Source organism: Topomyia yanbarensis, chromosome 2, assembly GCF_030247195.1.
Source record: "Topomyia yanbarensis strain Yona2022 chromosome 2, ASM3024719v1, whole genome shotgun sequence".
NCBI lineage: Eukaryota > Metazoa > Arthropoda > Insecta > Diptera > Culicidae > Topomyia > Topomyia yanbarensis.
The window spans coordinates 318448258-318464946 of record NC_080671.1 but is presented as its reverse complement, the minus strand read 5'-3'; the positions used below and the strand labels follow the sequence as shown (position 1 = coordinate 318464946).

At 36.9% G+C, this 16689-nt stretch overlaps 1 protein-coding gene across 1 annotated transcript in view; it reads left to right on the top strand.

The window, feature by feature from the left end:
- The first annotated feature begins 14219 nt into the window (after positions 1 to 14219).
- LOC131683707 (ecdysone 20-monooxygenase) overlaps positions 14220 to 16689 on the top strand; it is a 126840-nt gene continuing 124370 nt past the window's right edge. Inside the window, exon 1 of the mRNA XM_058965941.1 lies at positions 14220 to 15665. The gene's annotated coding sequence lies outside the window, so the exon portion shown is untranslated. The remainder of the gene's footprint in view (positions 15666 to 16689) is intronic.

The following is a 16689-nucleotide window of genomic DNA, read 5'->3' as shown; positions in this document are numbered from 1 at the left end:
TTTAATTAACATTAAAGCCAAAAATTAAAGTTGTAAAAATTATACGAATACAAGATTGCTCATGATTTAATTCGTGCTCTGACTAATTAGATGAAATAATATCTCGTTAGATTTTACTAGATTTGTTAGATTTGTTAGATTTCACTATTTGCGTAAAATACAATGTAACATCGAAAGCATTCTCCAACATGGAGTTAAACTTTCAGATAATGGTCACAGAGTTGGAAAATTACACATTTACACGTGCTTTTTTATTTTAGGGTGAAGCGAAGCATACCGGAACCCCACTAATTATGTACAAATATCAAAAGGTAATGTTTATCAGAGCTGACAAACAGCTTCATCTGTTTTCCTGGACATCATTATGAAGACAACAACAGGATGAAGATGCTAATTTTTAAATTTGAATAATTGTCCATTGTCGATGGTCATTCTATCTACCAGCATCGTGGGCAGTAACAACCGATAACCAGAAGCATAGTGGATTATTATGTATAATTGTTTTTTCAATATTACTTCCACGAATCCGATAACAACGGAGCTCTTCGGTGGTATACACACACAGCTGGAAGAAAAAGAGAGAAGGTTTAAAATTTGCTAGCTGTTGCTGTTAATTATAATTCGAACTGTGATGGCGAATATGCTGGGACGTTGGACAAGATGTGACAACCAGGAGTGTAACTGGTGACATTACAATGTAATTACGTTCATTCAGCCGCGCAGTGATGGAGATTCTCATCTCAGATAGAGAGCATCGGTGTTCACACCGACAGACTTCGCGTCAAGCATAATTATCGCAGGAATGTTGTTGTTTATGCTATTCCATCAAGTAGTAGTTACTTAAACCAGCTACAGAACCGTTGCAGCAGCACAGCCGTAATTATGCTAGGCGAGAATGGTTCTCGATTGCAGAAACAGATGTGTTGAAAGATGAGTACCTTACCTACTACGTAAACAGTGATTACAGATTTGCGATTTTATCATAGACACTGTACCGCCACTAGTATGTGATGAACAACTTATCATAATGTTGAAGAGTATTGTTCTGGTTTTTTAAGTTGTTGAGGAACTTCCTATTTTCAACATAGCGATCCGCAGTTCATTAGAACTGATTCTAATTCTAAATCGATTTCTAGTGTAATCCGTATACTAATATACTAATGACAATAGTAACTAGGAAACAATTTTCTGTTAAATTAGTTTTGGAATTCGCGTTTCGAGTTTATCTCATTAGATCAGATCAGTGTCGGATCACATTAACTTCTATCATTTTCGTGTTTGCCTATGCACTACAACGGTGTAGTCGGTCTACCCTCATTCAAACTCGGGTGTAATCAAACTATCTCTTTTTCTGTAATGCATCGGTGCAGCATCACTTAAAACGAAAATGCTACTAGTTAGTAGGGGAGACTGAGGAGACTTGATCCTCTTTTTTATTTTTCAGCCCAACTCCGTGGAATGATAAAAAACTATGTATTTTTTGTAGTTTTATATTGTTTCTAGGGATGACTAACAATCATAAAAAAATTACATGGAAATATTATACTGGACATGAGCTATGAGCATTTCTGGAAAACAACAAAAAAATGGAAAATTCTTAGATTAGTGGAGACTCGATCCCTAATTTGGGGACACTTGATTCCTTTATGAAAACGTGTTTAAAAGAGCATGTAGGGTAATAAGCCTATTTTTGCGCTGTTTCTACTTTCATCCTACCCATCTGAAGCCTTTGATTAGAGCAGCGTCTGCCATCTTTGCTCAACGCATTGACTCAAATGGTATTGCGATAATGGGGGTACTCGATTAGAGATTTTGCTGCGCTCAAACAGAAGATTTTCACCATTCTCAAGACAATTTTGTTATTATATTGGCTCTTAATAAGAGGCGAATGACCTTAACGTTAAAACCTCTATAATCGAAATAAAAAAATGGACCTTAATAACAAATCAAAGAAGCTGAAATAATAAAATTATTGTAGTAATAATGTGGTACCCTTCTTAATAGGGCAAAAACGGGTACATTACCCCATTCAATTTTATAAATGGATTGTAGTATTGATTAAATTGTTATGATTAGATATTGTTATTTTTGTTACTACATATTACGCATCTCTCACCTGATTTTTTACGAATTCCCCAAATCTCCGTGCAATTATTTGAAAGCTGTCTTTATTATGGTTGAGGAACGTCAAATGTGGGATGAATGGTTGCTACGTATACTGTAGTAAACAATTACAGTTCATTTTTGACATTTTTTTATGACAACAATGACTTCAATTGTTCTGGTGTGAATTTGGTTATTTTCAGTGGTGTGTGTGAAGTATGGCGAAGGGGATCAAATCTCCACGAATTTGAAGGGATCAAGTGAACCCATAGCATCTATTTCAGCAAACTTTAGTAAAAATAAAGTTGAACAAAAGAATCAGCTCAATCATAACGTATTCATATAATTGACATTCTCCTGTAATTCTGTATGCAAAAGTAGAGTATGTAGTGGGTGATTTTATCAATTTTATAAAAGTTTGAAAATTTGAAAAATAAATCTTCTTCAGTTCTTCTGAGACTTTTTTTTAAATCGGTAAAAATTCAGTTACACAAAAGTCCAATTTCTTTTTTCTGTGTTAATAAAATTTATGTTTAGATAAAACTACGCAACTTTATAGTATATTCGATTAATGTATTCTGATCCGCCTTTGAGTTACAATGATGGGATCAAGTCTCCCCGGGGATCAAGTCTCCTCAGTCTCCCCTAATGATAAAACCAGATTAAGTCAGCCATGCTCTGATAAAACTACCAGAAAACTCAAATAACACCAATTAGCATTGGAATTGCTACTTGGGGAATGGCGTAATTCTAAACCAGAACATGTATATGTATGACACAATAGTGTTTTAAGCACCTCTATTTGTAAACTACCCGTATTTGATTGAGTTACTACGGCGCGAGAGTGTGCAAATGCCAATGTTGCCAGAAATCCATGGCGTCTACCGCTTATTGTACCATCCGGTCAACACAGTCAACATGTTGCTCGTTTGGCATGTGAGTAACGACTGATATAAACAAAAAAGCGGGACTTGTAAATACGTGCACGTACTTCCATTTCGAAAGTGTAAAAATATCGCGATTTCGTTCAGTAAAATTGAAATTTTTCGCAAACTGGGAATATAACTCAGCAGAAACCCAATATTGAAACGTTTGAAATGTTCTACTTCAAAATAAAATGAATATTTACTTCTGCTCTTTTTCCACGCAACAGAATAAGCCTGTACAAATATCCAATATTCGCGAAAGCTTTGAATATATTCAAAATTTTGGCTACTTATCACTACTGCATCCTGCATACGTCGAGAGTGGAACAGGGAAAGGGTAACAGAGTGGCGAGGACAGGAAAGAGAGAGGAAGAGCGTCGATAGAAAAACACGGTATCGGTGAAGTTCTTCAAACGATTCGCTAGGTATGGTAACGTCGTCGAGATAGATGAATACGTTTGGTACTGCTTCTCAATGGACAAGAACTTGGTCCGTCAATCACGATACGATGGCGGAGCTAATAACTAACCCGACAGACAGTCACCATGCCATAAATCTTCTCGATCGTTTCTTCAACGAGATCGAAAAGCCACGGATTAATAGATGATACTCAAATACCGGGCCTTCGGTAATTTACCCAAAATCCATCCAGGATGAAGTAAAGTATACAAAAAATAGCGTAAACGAATGACACTAACCAACGATTCAATGAGGTGTGTTAATACAATGGAAGACAATCAAACTAAACAAAAGAGCATTAAGAAGTTAATAACAAATGAAAATTCAGCAAGAGTAACAGGGCATTTTCTAGCGGTTAATGGAGGCTAGCATCAAACTGTGTTGTGTTTCATTTCATAATGGAAGAATTTATACCGGCTCACCGTCTTTAAATTGTTCAATTGTATTACGAAAATCAGTGCTCTGTGAGGATTGTGTTTCGTGCGCCTTAGTACTCAAGTGAGAGCATTTAACCCTTAATAAGGCCCAGCGTTTGGGCGAAGACTCCATATCAAGAAGACTGGCAACTCTGTCCAGAATCTGGAGACAGTAACAGCAACGCCAATTGCGGGTAAAGGTGGTACTTCCCATAGTGATGCACACCCACATAAAACATTTTTACATTAAGCTTCCTACCTTCCTCCAATAGAGGCGCTATAACCTCTGTAGCTTCTCGTTTGTATGGGGGAAGGAAAGAGATATCAGTCTTCTTAATATGTAGTCTTCGGTTTGGGGCTATTAATGAATGTTATATCAATAGAAACACGGTTATCTCACTTATTTCACTCACTATTTACGTTTATTTCGTAATAAAAACTGTTTAGAAAATATACTGCTACCGCACGTTAGAAAACGTTTGTCTTTGTTTCATGTATGTCGAACGAGATTGGTGTAAATATAAATGCATATCGAGCTGGATCAGAAATTCAAAAAGAAATTAAGGTGGGTTACTGGTTTTTACCTGATTAACAGTAAATAACCCCTGGATTCTGAAGATAAGTTGAAAAATGAGACCACAGATTACAGACGTTCATTTATTCATTTTATTTTTTTCTTTTCAATTTTTACCACTCTTAAACCAAATTTTCGGATTAAACATAGTTGTTTTTACAAATTTGCATCACCAACTTATAGGGTCTAGAGTATTTTTTTTTTCAAAATCGAGCTAATTTTATTGTCCAAAAGGAAATCGCCGCATTTTTTCAAAAAACTGTTCACCAATCTGACGCTTTTCACTGTATCTCAATAAAAAGTAATAGGAAGAGTTGCCAGACTCCTAACAAGTAGATTTCATATGATTGGAACACTTCTCATTTCATATTCCTGGATTATGAACGAAACGAAAAGGTGGCAATATAGTTGCCACTGCATTATAACGGGTTAAGTATACAGATAGGAAAATTAGAAATGCTAGTGTCATTAGGAATAGGCTTTAAATCTTCCAGACTAATATTTCATCTTTTGCTGGTAGGAGTCGAGCTTTGGCAGAGTTACAACGAATTCCTCGAATCTACCAACAGCAGAGTCGTCCCTCTTTTATCTTGAGAACCGACAGCTTTTCTATCTGTATATTCCAAATCCTTTGCTAACTATTTTTTTATAACTTTTCCTGCTTGGTAATCTATAGCTAATTTAATGTCGTTAAAGGGAAATAAGATAGACGTAGAATAAGATTAAAGAGTTATCCAAACAAATAACATATAATGTCAAAGGTTTAGTTTCGCACTTTAGATTCAAATACTCCCATTTATTTTTCTATTCAGTTCATAAACGGGATCGGCAGTGGAGAATCCATATCATTTAAACGATTCTAAATTTACTCTAAACGTTTTTTGCACGCCTTATGCTTTAGGTTCTTCTCGTGATCGAATTTCCAATATCCACCATTTCTTAGTATAAGTATCATTTTACGGAAGCTTTGCTTTAAAATTTATTTTAAGATATTTATATTAAAATACACATTCTGATTCATCATTCCATCGATGAAGACCAAATTTCTAGCATTTCTAGGGGACATATAATTCCCCATACAATAACTCCACTGTCCCTGCGCTTAGCTGCTGTTATAAGGCTTTTACATCCAGGTCTGAGTTCGATTTTCTCCACTCGAAACAACAGCCATTTGAGTCAAAGATGTTGAATTTGGACTCGTAGACAAAGTTTACAATCTTCCCAATATTCCGGTAAAATGTTTCAATGTTGTTTAGTAAATAAAAAATCAATTCTTTGTTCTTCTCATTGATGAACAAAGAATTGATTTTGCTTTTCAGGCTTCTTGCCCAGAACACAAGCATTGTAATTATCCGTTCTCCATACATTACGAACCGTACCAGAGCAGACTTATACTTAAATGCTATGATTCAATTTATTTACCATATATATAACAATAATTACTCGATTTTCCCATATTTTTCTAATTGAAAATCGTTTATCCCGAATCGTAAATTTTTTACAGTTCACGTTTTTCTTAATATCTGCTCTACGTTTCGCCACATCAAAGTTTTAACGACATGTTAAATAGTTGGACGCAACCTTTGAACATTTTAAAAGATTTCATGAAGTGATTTAGCTTCATTTTGGTGAGAAATAATTAGTTTCTGTCCCATAATGGCAGTTAGTTGACTTTTTGCCTTTCTCATATAGAAAGGTTATGCAATCACTCTGAAAAACGTCAACCTAATCCCGGCCCGGAGGGCCGAGTGTCATATCCCATTCGACTCAGTTCGTCGAGATCGGAAAAAGTCTGTATGTGTATGTATGTGTGTGTATGTGTGTGTGTGTGTGTATGTGCGTATGTGTCAAATAATGTCACTCATTTTCTCAGAGATGGCTGGACCGATTTGCCCAAACTTAGTCTCAAATGAAAGGTGCAACCTTCCCATTGGCTGCTATTGAATTTTGGATCGATCGGAATTCTGGTTCCGGAATTACGGGTTTCAGAGTGTGGCCACACAGAAATTTCTCATAAAAACTATAGGAAAAATTAAAAATAGAATTTTTATTTTTGATGCTAAATGTATTCAAGATGCATAAAACGTCGAGATTTGATGCAAACACGAAAAAATTTGACGAAGATTCACTTTTTTGGATTTTGCACATTTTTGCCTTTCTCATATAGAAAGGTTATGCAATCACTCTGAAAAACGTCAACCTAATCCCGGCCCGGAGGGCCGAGTGTCTATCCCATTCGACTCAGTTCGTCGAGATCGGAAAAAGTCTGTATGTGTGTATGTATGTGAGTGTGTATGTGTGTGTATGTGTGTGTATGTATGTGCATATATGTCAAATAATGTCACTCATTTTTCTCAGAGATGGCTGGACCGATTTGCCCAAACTTAGTCTCAAATGAAAGGTGCAACCTTCCCATCGGCTGCTATTGAATTTTGGATCGATCGGAATTCTGGTTCCGGAATTACGGGTTTCAGAGTGCGGCCACACAGAAATTTCTCATAAAAACTATAGGAAAAATTAAAAATAGAATTTTTATTTTTGATGCTAAATGTATTCAAGGTGCATAAAACGTCGAGATTTGATGCAAACACGAAAAAAATTTGACGAAGATTCACTTTTTTGGATTTTGCACATTTTTGCCTTTCTCATATAGAAAGGTTATGCAATCACTCTGAAAAACGTCAACCTAATCCCGGCCCGGAGGGCCGAGTGTCTATCCCATTCGACTCAGTTCGTCGAGATCGGAAAAAGTCTGTATGTGTGTATGTATGTGTGTGTGTATGTGTGTGTATGTATGTGCGTATATGTCAAATAATGTCACTCATTTTTCTCAGAGATGGCTGGACCGATTTGCCCAAACTTAGTCTCAAATGAAAGGTGCAACCTTCCCATCGGCTGCTATTGAATTTTGGATCGATCGGAATTCTGGTTCCGGAATTACGGGTTTCAGAGTGCGGCCACACAGAAATTTCTCATAAAAACTATAGGAAAAATTAAAAATAGAATTTTTATTTTCGATGCTAAATGTATTCAAGGTGCATAAAACGTCGAGATTTGATGCAAACACGAAAAAAATTTGACGAAGATTCACTTTTTTGGATTTTGCACATTTTTGCCTTTCTCATATAGAAAGGTTATGCAATCACTCTGAAAAACGTCATCCTAAACCTAATTTTTTTTCGACTAGCATAAGGTTTCTGGATTTTAACAGGAGCGTAGTTGATGGTTTACGGAGAGGGCTTACACCCCCCCTCTACTGTTCACTCCCCTCCTTTAAAAATCTCCTTAAATCACCCCTCAGACCACCACCTCATACCCCTCCCTGTCAACCCCATCATCTTTAAACCACCACCATATCACAAAGCATACCAATTTAAGCTGGGGAGTCGTTCGTTCATGGGACTTTCGCCCTCCTCACATACCCATCCCCGCATGACAAAATGAGTTAGCAAGCAGATAACATTGATATAATGCTGATTAGGCTAATGGAGTATGATATTTTTTTGTTTCAAGTGTTTCACCGTCGACACGTAGCTCATCAAGTTCGTGGCTGGCATGCCATTGTGTATAAGTGCAAAGTGTACTAAGAATGTAATGGACATTTCCACAATTATGTTGAACATAAAAAGCCTCCGTGCCATAGTTTAGAGAAATGAGAAAGGCACAATTGCACCGCTAGGTGGATTAAAACAGGTTTTTTTGTTTGACGTTTTGAACACTCGTTTATTTTAATCGGTTTGGAAAGACATAGAAAATAAACTAAATAGTACATTTTAAATAATAACAATTATATCCCTAATTACATTTTATAGAGGGGGCCGGTGTTTAACTAGTAAGCTGTTTACCCCAGTGTGCCTAAGTTTAATCTCAGTCGAGGTCATTGGTATTTTTTGAGATGAAAAATTCTGGCCTTTCTTCGTTGGGGAAATATATAAACTAGATTCTAAAATTTAAATCAATTTATTTTAGAATCACAAGATTTCTCTTTAATCAAAGAATGCACATAAATCTGATTTTTGGGGACAATAAGATTAAATTAATATATAAACACGTTTGGGATTCTACGCAGGTCTGGTGCGAATTAATATTCTCGTTAGGGCGAAGTTCTGGAATATCTGAAGTTTGACCTCTTTTAGTTGAAAAAATCGGGACATATATTTTTCTTTCTTTTTAAGAAATCGAAGCTCTTAAATTATTTTTTTTAGGCCCTAGATACAGCCTCATAATCTTTCCTGATTATTTAGCTTAAATTTCCTTTAAGGGTCTAATGGTGCAATTTTTTTTGCGAATTTCCGATCTCTAAGATAAGAAAAATATACTCAAGAAAGGATTAACTCGAATTCAACTTGGTTCGTCTGCTAGAGCCAGTCAAACTACCAAATATCAATTTTCGTATAAAGCTGATAAAATCGGGTCAATCGGGTGAATTTCGTTAGGCATCGTGTTCTAAAGTAGTTATGGAATTTAAGTTTAGACTTCGTTTCATCAGAATCCGACACTAACTTAGTGACAGAATTAAACTAGCGCCGGATTGACGTTAGCTCCAAAAAAACGAAAACTCTATTTGTGTTTCTGAGCGTAGCCCTACATTATATTCTTAATATTACATTAATATATTATATTACAAAAAAGGAGTTCCGATTAAGGTGATGAGAATTGATGTTCTTTCGCTAAGGTGTCGTATTCTGATGATAAAAGTCGAAACGCAAATTCCATAAATAATTTAATTATAGGTTTTGTGCTCTTCATGCGCAGAGATGGTTTGAAATAATTTTCTCCTCAGTGGAGAAAAAATAGTTTTTACCTAAATTTCTCCACTAAGAAGAAATATAGTATAATGCTTAGTGTTTTGTTTGTATTTCAGTCTGCAGCAGTGTTCGAGGACAAAGGACACGGGTTGGTGCGTAGAGGTTAATTTGTGGTAGGAGATCGGGAACATCATATTCGGCGAGAAAAAGCTTAGATATGAAGGTAGCTTGCGACGCGTGTCTACGATCTTCTAAAGTGTGCAGTCATAGTAATCGTCAACGGTTTTCGTATGGTGGCAAACTCAACGGATCATTCCAAGGCAATTGACGTAACGCATATCTTATGAATCTGCGCTGGACAGCTTCAATTCTTTGGCTCCAAATTGCATGGTAGGGGCACCAGACGACGTTTGCGAATTCCAAATGTGAGCGCACCAGTGAACAATACAACGCTTTTGAAGTACAAAGGGTCCCGGAATTCGTTGGATATTTTGAACATAAATCCTAGCAGACGATTAGCTTTGTCAATGATCGCTGAGAAGTGATGGGTGTACGTTAGCATTTCATCAAGGATGACGCCCAAATCTTTTACATGATCAACGCGTTGCATCTGAGTTCCAGCGATATTGTAGCTGAAAGTAAACATGTTCCTCGTTCGATGAAAGCTGATAACAAAGCATTTAGCAACACTAAGAACCACCATCAAAGCAAAATACTCGCCTGAGAAGGGAGTTGGGAAGACCCCTCACGACCTCCGAACGTAGGACCGGGACAACCAAGCTGGTTTTTTGATGAAACAATGCCATTATAACTTTGAACTATAAACGATTTTCGATTCAAATTGCTGTCATTTTTAGCTACGCGCTAAAGAGTTACAAATAATCGTGTGTACAGTTTTCAAACAAGAGCTTTAGTATGAATTTATATCCATCGTCAGTGCGAGGCCTTTAACCCTTTCATGCCCAAATTTTTTCTAGTACATGTAGGGTTTCAAAACTATTTTTCCTTGAAAACGGTGGGGTCAAGAAACACGAAAAGCTTATTTTCATAAAGATAGGTGCTTCCATGGCAGTGCTAGAAGCTGGTCAATTTTTACCTTCTAATGCTCAATGCAATTCTCCTAGAATAATTACAATAGTCCAATTACGTGGAAAACGTAGCCAACGACAGTCTTAATTGATAAGTTTTCAATAATATTGCACCATAAGGAAGATATATGAAAAAATCATTTTACGTCGTTAACATAAACTGTCCCTGGCAGCACTGCTCCATCGGAATCCAATCAGACTAACTGCAATAACTTCAGTTTTAGAGCGGATCCTTGTAACTGTTAATACTCACATTAAAGGCAATAATCACATTAATGACCCTTACTTGTTTTTGTGAGCAAATCTCGCCTCAATCAAAAGTTATAGCTGTTTAGAAACGTTGTTGTCCACAAATAACATGGGCATGAATGGGTTAAAATCTCGGGGTCCCTGGCCCAGATCCAGTGCGAAGGCAGAACGTAAAGACGGTACTAGTGATAGGCCAAAAAATGAGCAATCGCATAGAGATTCAATTACTTCAGGAGTGCTTATGGAAAGTGCTAAATGTCTGTTCAATAAAACTGAATAGTCATCTACTTTTGTCAATATGTTAAAGTCTCAATACCCCTATATTTTGACTACGACGCGTGCTCCATATTCAAAACCAAATTTTCGAAACTCTTGATGCGATTGTCTGAAGCAACTGTACCCTGCATTAACGATAGGGTTCGTCGCGGCACGGATGTGGGCGGTAAATGTATAGTCCGCATCGCCACCGCAAAAAAACGAATATTGCACAGTTCCCACCAAATCGAACTGCACAGTATGAAAGTGTGATGAATCAAAAGTGTGATCAAAAGTGCAACTCCTTCGACCTGACAAATTATTGACATCGAAAAGTGTCAAAAACAAACTTCTTCTTACTTTTAGTAGCTGGAAGGTTAGCATGGCTGCCAGTATCCCGGTTTTTACAATAAATTTGATAGAAAAAGTTAATTTTTTGTCAATTTCATATCATTGCATTTGGCAACCGTGAAAAAAGTGTGATAGCGAAGTGCATCAAAAATCCAACTTTCAAAGCAATAAGCAATAAAACCGCAACCGCACTGGGTTTACCGCATCGCACCGCGCGGTAATGCGGTAAATGCGTTAAAATTAATGTATTTTGAAAAATTGTGTTGAAAAATTATTCTTTAATTTTGTATAACCATATATAATAAAATGTTATTCTTATTTACACAAAAATTAACTTTGACGGACTCCTCAGAATGTAACATTTATGAAAAATTCAACTTTTAAATTTTTTATTAATAAAATGCCGTACATACATTCGAAACAAGGTAAAACATTGTCATTCCTCTAAATATTAGCATAGCACTAATAAAGTCCTCCACTGATAGAATATATTCGTAAATCGCTTAGAATTAGCTTCGCACAGAAAACTTTCGTGAAATATACGAAATTTCCGTACATGAATCGTTCGTTGAAACACTTTTATTTTTTATAACAAGTTTTTCGTGAATACCACGAAACGACTTTCGTTGGCTTATTACGAAACAGCTTCATCCGGCAAACGAATTGTTCGCTGCTATATACGAATATCTTTATTATATTTACGAGCACCATTCGTCAAACCGTGAACGTCGAAAGAGCTTCAGTAGAGTAGAATATGGAGTCACTGTTGCTATACGTCAGATAATTGTCGATCATCACGACGGTCTCGGTCTGACTATTTAGTAGCCGCCGGTTTCAGGAAGATTTTCTGAACCTTTTCCGCTTCCTTTTGATCCAGCATCTGGAGCAGTACGGATTCAGTTGAGCCATTGCGAACTGCTCGTTGGTTTTGTATTAATAAGTTTGAGTTTTTCTCTGCAGGAGCAATGTCAAAATAATATGCTATTAAATACGAAAAATTCTCTTAGATGAACGAAATGAATTCGTGTGACTAACGAGATTGTTCGTAATATACACAAACGTTTACTAAAATAAGCAAAACATTTCGTTTGATTCACGAAAAATAATGTCGTTTTCAACGACGACATTCGTGCAATGTACACTAAATAAGTAAAATTACAAACGAAAACTTTCGTTCATCAAGCGGCCATTTCTTCATACCACAATAAAATCGATTTTGCCAGATCTGTTTCCTTAATTAAAAAAATCGGTGTTGTCAAGCATCGATCCCAAAAGATCGAATAAAAAAATAAGAGGATAATAAATACGAAAACTTTTCTAAGATGAACGAAAAGAATTCTTGCGACCAACGAAATCGTTTGTATTATACATAAACGTTGTCGTAATCAATGTCGTTATTAACGATTACGTTCGTGAAATGTAAACCAAATAAGTAAAATTTACGAAAACTTTCGTTCGTCAAGCGGCCATTTCTTCGTACCACAATAAAATCGATTTGGCCACATCGATTTTTTTAATCGATCCCAAAAGATCGACTGAAAACAAGAGGTTAATAAATACGCAAACTTTTTTAATATAAACGAAATGAATTCGTGCGACCAACGAGATCGTTCTTAATATACACAAACGTTTAATAAAATAAGCAAAACCTTTCGTTTCATTCACGAAAAATAATGTCGTTATCAACGATAACATTCGTGCAGTGTACATTAAATGTGTAAAATTTACGAAAGCTTGCGTTCAGCAAGCGGCTATTCTTGTACATGAAATGAACGAAACCTACTATTTACAATGCACGAAAATATTTCGTTGCAGAAAACGACGAATGAATTCGTGCATTGCACAATCAATTTCATTATATTTACGAATTTATATTATCAGTGTCTGAAATGTAGCTGTATTTTATCATTATACATACACAGCAATTAATAGGAAAACTAGTTATCCTTCATTTAATTGAACAAATGGAATAATGAAGTTGTATGTTCATGTTGCAATGACTGCTAGGTACAGTATACTTGGGTGCAACGCCCAACTCCTACTTAGTAGAAGGCAAAAGACTCTTCACATTTCCTTTCGATCATGTCCATATAAGCCTGCCTAGTCCTGGTTTTCCGTTCTAAGTTATATGTTTATAGTTCGCTCTAGAATACCTATCCGCCTATCAATTTCATTGCTTTCGTTTTATTAATCTTAAATTTGCCGAAAATAGCCAACAAAATCGATACAGGAATAAACATAATGGATAACTATTTTTTCACTATGTCTAGTACCGCCAACTTGCCCCGTGTGCGTCACCGCCAACTTACCGAAAACGCATATTCAAGAAAAAATGTATTGGAAATCTACTTTTGCTTGCTACTGAAAGCTCTTTTCAAGCAGTATCGGAAAATATAATCATTCGTGGAATAGATTAAAACACATCATGAATAACACAAAATATTCAAAATTAAAAAAATTGCTTGTTGTGCTCGAAAACACAATTTCGCCAACGATTTCGGCAAAGCAAAACGTTATGCAACTTAAACACATTGGAGAATGTATTTGACTTTACTTGAGGTACACAATGAGGGACAGTGACATATGTCTAATAGCAAAAGAGAAAAAGGGACTCCGTCAACTTTCCCCCTTACCTCCAACTAGCCCCGGGCTCCCCTACAGAACATCGATCTAATGATCTTTTCCGAATAAGTCGAAACTGATCGACAGTTTACTCATAAATAATTTAGCAAATTTAAATTAATTCTGCTGATGATCAGATATGATCTCAACCGTAGATAAGATTGCAGATACTCGTTATCTCAACACCCATCAGCACAAATTATTCCACTATCTGCTCACACCCTCGAGTCGAGCCGAGATGCCGCTATCGAGAACGTTTTGCTCGTTTTCATTCATGACTAGCTAGCACTTTATAGAGCCCGTTGCAAGGCCATCAGCTGTGAACAACTAAACCGGGCAAAAACGGCAGACTATGCTATTGCGCTGGCGAACACAAACTCGCGTCAGTCTTGGATTATCTGCGTTTGCGTAAAGAGCTTTCGGAGTGCGTGCTCGCCGTGGTCGTTTCACTGTAGACGTGTAACGCGCCGAGAGTCATATTTCTATGATAAAAAAAAACAGTGAGTGTTTGCTTGGGATCGTGCGAGACCATATCAATTTATATAAACCGCACCGGAAACGATTCTTTAAAATCTCCGTCCGGATCCATAGAAGGATGCTGCAGAAGGAAACTGTTTCCAAGATAAGAAAAGCCGGAGAGATCGAGAAAAGTTGAGTTCCCAAATATCGGAGAGCAGTCGCTCACTCTCGCGATCGCTTCAACACGGTGCAACATCTCGCGGCAGGTTAATCATATTGGAAGCCGGCTTGGCTTGTTGGTTTACCATACACTTTGGGTCACGGCACAGATGAGCCCCTGAAAAAAAATCGAAGCGCCCGCGCCACCCAACAGCAGACGTTTCGCCATCGGAGCGCGCGCACACGGTTTATCTCTTCGCGTTTTGTTTTGGTTTTTAATGCTGCGCAGAGGCTCGCTTTGCGTTATTTTCTCATAGCGCCTTCCGTGAGCTGGAGGTTATACGAGATGAGAATTCCGCTGGAGTAGTTTTTGTTTGTGTAACCAATGGAGCTTTTCTGGCGATACTGTTGAGTGTTGAGAGTGGTATGTTCTGTGGTCTGCCTTCGCTAATTAGGCCTTTGTGTGTTAAAAAGCTAAATTATCACGAAGCTGAATTGTCGGTGAGGTCTGCTACGACATTGACTCTAATGTGAGGCCCCGGTTGGTTTCGTGATAAGACCAAACCCTCCCCGCCGTCGGCACACAAGCCGGTATTCGTTGAGTTTGCTTTTATCGTGCCCTTGAAATTCGTGTCATTGGATCAGAGAATACGTAAATGCCGGGTCTATTTTTAACCTTGTAGCCAAGTAGAGAACCCAGAACGGGGAAAAAGACTTGAGCAAAACAAAACGTCGCACATATAGTGTCGTCTGATAGTGCATTCAACAGAGTAGTTGCAGCGATTCCATCCACTGTGTGCAACAGACGAGACCAAGAAGATAAGCCACCGAGATAAGTGATGTTTCAGGAAACATTTTAAGTTTTAGCTTGTGCGCTCGAGGCTGTATGAAATTCTCGAAGTTCGTTTCACGTTTCGTTCTGTTTCGATTGTTTGGGATGCTGTGAAGCATAAGTCTGAAAGCAATTACGCGAGAAGGAAAAAAACATACGTTTCAACCGAAGAATTTGAGTGTGAAAAAAACATGCTGTTAATTAAGCTCGAACGGAGTATTGATCAAATTTGAAGGCAATTAAGTCGTATCGGCCCACGTGGTGTTTACAAACAAACGCCGGCGCGTCAGCTTTGAATACAACTTTGACCGGTGTTACGCCATCAGGAATAACATTTAAGAGAGGGCTGTCTAGCGTTGCGTTGGTTAGGAGAGTGAGAGAAGGCGATTTACTATTTACTCATCGCTTGAATAGTACGCGTAAGGTGAGTACTACCGCATTTAGTTTTTGTATTATTGGTTTTCTTATTTTGCAGTTTTCGGGTAGCAATGAAACTTTCGAGGTTTTTTAACATAAGCGGGATAAACTTGAATCAAAATTCAGAAGTATTTATTTTGTATGTTGCTAAAGAATGCATTCTCAACAATATCAATATTCTGTAACTATTTATTCCGAATAATTAAAAGAACAAATAAAAACTTTTTTTGTGGATTATTAAAAATAATTTTATGCATTTCCATGATTAGTCTTCAATCTTTATATTTACAGGCATGTTCATCTCTACTAGAAAACATAAAAAGCCGTGTGTGTTTCTGATTTTATGCTAATAATCGAGATAATAACCGGTCAAAATTTTACTTAAACACTGTTTCTGGTTCCATATATTGTTGCATCAATACTTCGCAATCGGCAAATACGCTAATAGCGTCTGTGATAAGACTTCGTTTATTATTTTTTTTATTGAATTGAAGAATCAAAGCAAAACTAAAACGTGTTGTGAGACACCTGTCTGTCATGCTTGCAATTACAAAAAGGATGATGCTTTAATTTTGATAGAGGGAATGAATTTCTACATTATTTTGATATGGAATATCAAAGTAATGGTAAGAAATTACTTTTACTTTATTACGCAATTTTCTGAAATTACTTCAGGAAGTTTTGAAGAATTGCGAAACCTAATCCGAATTGTAAAAGGTTATGTTAATTTTTCATATTGCGACCGTAATGTGGATATTTCCATTGTGAACGTCCAGGATTACATCGGAGAATCCGTCCGTCCAATAAAGGAAGGATATGCGGTTTTCACAGCTTATCTTACTTGCAATAATATCCGCCGAAGTAAAATGTGCCGAACATATAATTTCGGCGCGCTTACCGGATAAGTGCAAGAACTGCTTCCATTTATGAAACACTGGATAGCGAAACGAGGGAACTTTGAAAAAGATGGTAGAACTTCCGGATGCACCAAAATAGCTCAGATACGCGGGAACAACACATTTTTTTCATTT